This window comes from Tenrec ecaudatus, chromosome 12 (assembly GCF_050624435.1).
Source record: "Tenrec ecaudatus isolate mTenEca1 chromosome 12, mTenEca1.hap1, whole genome shotgun sequence".
In the NCBI taxonomy this organism is placed as follows: Eukaryota; Metazoa; Chordata; class Mammalia; order Afrosoricida; family Tenrecidae; genus Tenrec; species Tenrec ecaudatus.
This window is the reverse complement of record NC_134541.1, coordinates 137,346,012-137,351,734: the sequence shown is the minus strand read 5'-3', so window position 1 is coordinate 137,351,734 and position 5,723 is coordinate 137,346,012. Positions and strand designations below refer to the sequence as shown.

The 5,723-nt window shown below is 49.0% G+C and overlaps 1 non-coding gene across 1 annotated transcript; it reads right to left on the bottom strand.

Moving 5' to 3' along the window:
- Positions 1-434: 434 nt before the first annotated feature.
- Positions 435-564, bottom strand: LOC142423622 (small nucleolar RNA SNORA3/SNORA45 family). The gene has a single exon (XR_012779233.1). It is a non-coding gene; the product is annotated as a small nucleolar RNA SNORA3/SNORA45 family (small nucleolar RNA).
- Positions 565-5,723: the final 5,159 nt, after the last annotated feature.

Below are 5,723 nucleotides of genomic sequence, written 5' to 3'. Positions count from 1 at the left end.
GGGGGGGGGATGATTTTTGAGTTCTATTCCCTCTTTTCTCCCAGTCTGTCCAGTGCCTTCAAATATGATCCCTTTCAGAGCTGTTAGTAGTCGTTCCTGGGCATCCTCCTGGTCTCCTGGTCTCAGGGTTGTTGAGATTATGCACAACCCACTAATTTTTCATTATTATTATTAAATAAGGAAAAGGCATTTTTAACATTTAATGAAACCTCCATGTAACCTCAAGCCATCAGGACACAGCCCCCACCCCACCACCTTTAATCTTCCCCTCAGCAATTCTGCTGAAGAAATTGGCCTTCAAGATGACAGGTTGCTTTGGAAGTTTTCCGCTTCCCCAGAACTTTGTAGGAGCCCTAGAAGAACAAAGACATGGATTTGCATTGCACCACAGGATGCCCTCCACCCCCCTCCCAGGAGCCCCATTGTCCAGCAGAGCATGTGTCTGGACAGGGCAGCAGTGGAGGCTCTGTTTGCCCCACCAGTGAGTCAAGGCCAGCAGCTCCTCTCAGAGGACTCTAGCACACCCAGACAAGAGTTGTGTCAGGATGTGACTCTAGTCTCGGGCCCAGCCCACTAGTGTTTGAAGCCCCTTGGTAGGTGTGCCTCCGTTCCTGAGACCACCAAAAGGAGGCATCCGACCACGATTCTCTTTTCATTTTGCCTCCCGGGAAGCTCTGAGCCAAATAAGAGAATTCCTAGGGCAACTATGCCCCCTGACCTTGCCTTTTGACTCATTTCTTCCCTTGCTGTGATGTAATTGGCAGGTAACAACCTCACACCTATTGCCCAACAAGGACCCAGGTGAGTGAGTGTGAGCTGAGCCAGTGGAGACTTCTGGTTTGTGTCTGCCTGGAGGAAATCCCCTGGGGATATCGACTTTATCTCTGTGATATCATCAGCCGCACATTTTAATAGAGAGCTTCACTTTGGGTTGAATGAGTCAGCTGGTCCCTCTGAAAAGGAGCGTTAGCAACAAGTCAGCTGATGGATGGAAAATCATTGCTGACCCAGCAGAAAACTTCCCTTGTGCCTCTATTGCCAGTCTGCCACATCCTTCTTTCTTTACCCATGAGAGGGCCTCTGTGACAGTCGAAAGGGCTCCTCTTCCAAGCTGGCTAAGCAGCTGTCCTCTGGACTCGGCTTTCGTGATGAGAACAGAGGAACTGTCAAGGGGAGCAGCTTGAACTCAACACAGATTCCTCACCCCCCAACGGATGACCTAGGGTCTGCCTCTGAAGACCATTCCTAGGATCCCTTAGGTGGTGTGATGGGTGCCATGTCAGGCTGCTAACCCCAAAGTCAGCAGTTCAAAGCCACCAGCTGCTCTGAAGGAGAAAGGTAAGGCTTTCTACTCCCATAAAGAGCTGCAGTCTTGGAAAGCCACAGGGACAGTTCTGTTCTGTCCTAGAAGGTTGCTATCGTCAGCATCAACTCAACGGCGGTGAGTTTTTGAGTTCAGAAATCCTGGGTGGTGCAAATGGTTAGTGCTCAAGGCTGGCAACTGACTGCAAGGCTGGTGGTTCAAAGCACCTTGAGATAAAAAATTATAGCTCTGCTTCTGCAAGGCCAGCCACTGAAAGCTGCAGGAAGCGTGGTTCTTCTGACATGCTGGGGAGCAAGGGGAGCCGGGACCCAGTCGACAGCAACTGGTTTGGGTGTAAGTTGGAAGACCCTTCCAGCTCCATCCATTCTCCAGGGTCTGGCGCCACTGTCTTTTCTAAACTTGTTGGGGTCTCTCCTGGATGCGAAACGTTGGCACCAAAAACCAGGAGCTGGGGAACATTCCAGAATGGTCATCTTGTTTCCCGTTCCTATGGGAACACCTACTTGTTCACAGCCCACTGTCTTCAAAGACTCTCAGTGATGTCTCAATGGCAGGACACAGCGCCAAGGGGACACAGCGCCAAGGGGACACAGCGCCAAAACACAGCCTCTGTTCAGTAAATTCATTGACCTAGAAATACAACAGGTCAAACCTCTCTCCCCTGTCCTTGTACAAAAGAGCCAGCTGGCTGACTCATCACCTTTAAGTTTGGATGACCTGAAGACCTCTGACCCGGCTGAGCCTATACACCTGCCTGACCTGGGGACCTGAGATGCTGCCTCTCAGACATTCTAATATTGTGTAAGGATTTCTCATGCCCACATAGATCAGCTATCTAACGACTCCAGGCCTCCTTTGAATAAATGTACTTCACATAGAATTTTATCTCCATGTGGCTATTCCTCGCTCATAAACAATGCAAAAGAGCACAATCTAAAAGCTACACACCCCAGGACTGGATGATGCCCTGCTACCGTGACCAAACTTTATTATTACTATTTTTAGCTTAAATAATACACATTTGCTATCTTAGAGTTCTGTATGATAATACAGAATTTGGGCATGCAAATGAGTCTCATGAAAACCAAGATGCCTACTAGACTGCATTCTCTCCTATAGGCTGCAGGGTAGAATCCATCTCCCTGTCTTTTTCAATGTCTAGTGTCCACCTGCATTTCTCCTTCAGCTCAGGGCCCTCGTCTTCCACATCAAAGCCGGTTATAGAGACTCAACTTCTTCCCATGTCACATCACTCCGACCTCCTTCCGGGCTCACATCTCCTTCTGCCTCCTTGAACATGACTGGACATTCCGATCCAAGAGTTTACAGAAGAATCCTGGTCAAAAGGGAGGGAAATGTAAAACAGAATTACAAGCTCTTGAAAATACTCTAGACTTTCTGGATCCCTACCTGGAGATTATCATTCATCTTTAACCGCTAAATATCTCAAGATATCTTGGGATGAACGTATCTCAAGTAAGTTCAGCTTCATGAGTCAAAAAGGTTGGCCTTGAGTGTCATAGCCTTTAAAGACCATGTGACCCCGGCCACTTGACATGAGATAGGACTGTTGGGTGGGGGGGGCAGGGAGCTCAAGGGGGAGGTCACTTCAGGAAAGGAGGGTAACCACAGGGTGACAACAAGGCCATGAATTGTGCATGTCGAAGAGATCGGATCAATATATGTACTCTCTTCACAATGGCAATAAAGCAAATAAAAAAATTTTTTAACAACAAAAAAAGCACCAGACAGTCACCACCTTTCAAGTGAAATTTGAGAAGAATGCGTGGAACAGAGCCAAGCATCCCTACCGAAAATAAAACATTCTACTTTGCTCAGCCGAGATTCAATTATCTCTCTAAAAAAGGGCTTTTTTTTTTTAACACCTCCCAGCAGGCAGCAGACCCAGTGAGTTGGTTGAGGATCACAATGCATAATCAAGCAGCCCAGAACTCGCGGTGTGAAATAAAACACGGACTGGCTTGGCTGAGATCAGCCGGCGTCTCAGCCCACAGAACATAAACACTCAGAAATGATTCTGATGATCTCTGTAGAATGGCTTCCACACCCTAATCGGTGACACAGTGGGGGTGACAAAGTCTCTGCCCTTGGCATGCTATTGACTTAGTTTCATGTTTAAAACTCGCAAGCTCAGGATGGAAGATAAACACACAGGGAAAGCCCTCTCTTTTCCCAATCAAATAACACATGCTCACTAAAGAAAAATAAGGAAGTATCTCCCCACCCTACCGCTCCTCTCCCCAATAAAAAAAATCCCAACGATAATCCCACGATTGCAAGACAGTCAGTGCTAGTGTCCTGATGTTTGGGTGATGTTCTTCCAGGCCTTGTGAGTTTGCATGAATGTGCATGGGAATGTGGTTTGAGTAGGGCAGTGCCTCGTCTGCCCTTTTCTAAATTGGTCTCTTGTGGCTAGGGGTCATAGAGGGGCCCAGTGGGCAACAGAACGAAATGCTGTCTGGTTCGGGGCCACCTTCAGCGGTGTTGGTATGTCTGAGTCCAGCCTTGGCCGTCACTGGCCTCAAGGAGCCCTGAGAGTGATGCCTAGTTGGACGGCTAAATTCAAGGCCAACAGTTCAAAGCCACTCAGGAGAAAGCTGAGTTTTCTACTTCTCTGAAGAGTTACAGTCTCGGAAACCCACAGGGGCCGTTCTGCTCTGTCCTACAGGCTTGGTATGAATCAGAAGCAACCCGATGGCAGGGGGGTTCGGGTTTCTTTTTTAGTTTCATTGACTCACCTATTTGCAGTGTCCTTCCTGAGGATGCGTCCGAAGTCAGGCAGTCAGTCCCAGACAAGATTCTGCACTCCAGAGAGTTTTCTTTGGCTGGTTTTTGGAAGCGGAACACCAGGCCTTTCTTCCTAGTCTCTTAGGAAGCTCCACTGAAACCTGTCCGCCATGGGTGCTCCCGTGGGTCTTTGACACACAGCAGTAAAATAAAGAGTGTTGATGTTTCACTTTGGGGGGGGGGCACGGTCACTCCACTCTGGCCTGCCTTCTTTTTAAATTTTCTTTTCTTTTTTATTTCCTGGCCTGCCATTGAAGGCCTTTGGGCCCCAGGGTCTTTGAGCTGGAACGTCCAGTCCCTTGTCTTCCTTTTTTCGGCCAGTCTATCCGCCACTCTTGCCTCGTTCAAACAGACAATGTTTCCATTTTACACTGACCCCAACGTGTGTCCCGTGGGTGTTGCTGTGCAGGGTGCCCTGCTGGACTCCAGCTCTGTGGCCTGACCTCTTGCCCACGGGACAGCCTCTGGGGAGTGGAGCCACTGCCCACAGTGTTCCCACCGGCTCCTTGTATATGCGTACGGGGCCCAAGTCTTTTCCTTGGAAATGCTTGTGTGAAGTGCAAAGGAGTTTGCCATCGGTTTCCCCTTCAGAATGATGACCTAGCACGGTTTCCGTTAAGGATCCCTGGTGGCATGCTAGGCTAAGCTTAAGCATTGACCGCAAGGTTGATGGTTCGGGGCCACTTTCTTTTCTTTTTTTTTTTTTTTTATGGCTAAGAGAGAGTTTTATATAAAGGTTAAGTGCACATCAATGAAACATCTCTACCCAGTGCTGCTGAAACCCACAAGTCCAACATTAACCCATATGTCCAACACCAATCCACAAAGTCCTCCTCCAGCTCACAAAACACACATGTTGAAGACAACTGCAGAAGGAGAGCCAAATCCGTGAACATGTAAGCATCTCGGCGCTGGCAGGAGTTTCCACACGGCTGCTCCAGCCCCCAGGGCTGCATTGGTGTAGGTCCATGTGGCTTCTCCTCAGGGATGTCTTGCAGGAACTCTCGGGGCCACTTTCTGCCCCTGTAAGAGATACAGCAAACACAGAGGACCTGTTCTACTCTGTCCTCTCAGGATGCCTTGAATCAGAATCAACTCGACGGCAGGGTACTACCTGAGGTGTAGTGGTTACCGTGTTGGGCTGTTAATTGCAAGGTCAGCAGCTTGAAACCAGCTGCCCTTTGACAGGACGATGGGGCCTTGTACTCTCGCAAAGAGTTACAGTCTGGGAAACTCACAGGGGCAGTTCTACCCAGACCACAGGGTCAGAATCAACTCGATGTCATTGAGTTTGGACCTGGGACTCTAGAGATCTCTGCACCTTCTAAGGGGAGTCTGAGGTTGTGTGGCTGCTTCTCTGGAGCCGGTGAGAAGGACAGGCAAGCAGCCCGTCACCTTTGATGGTGACAACCTGGGTGTCCCAGGAGCAGTGAAAAGGCCCTTTTCTAACACAGTCCAGCAGTTAAAGAACCTGGCCCCACCTCCTTCTGCTGTTATCAGATAATAAAACCATTGAGAATTCCAGAAGGAACCTTACCATCCGGCTCAGCCTGTTGGCAGCTTTTGTGACCGCAGTCTGTAGCTTTGGCCA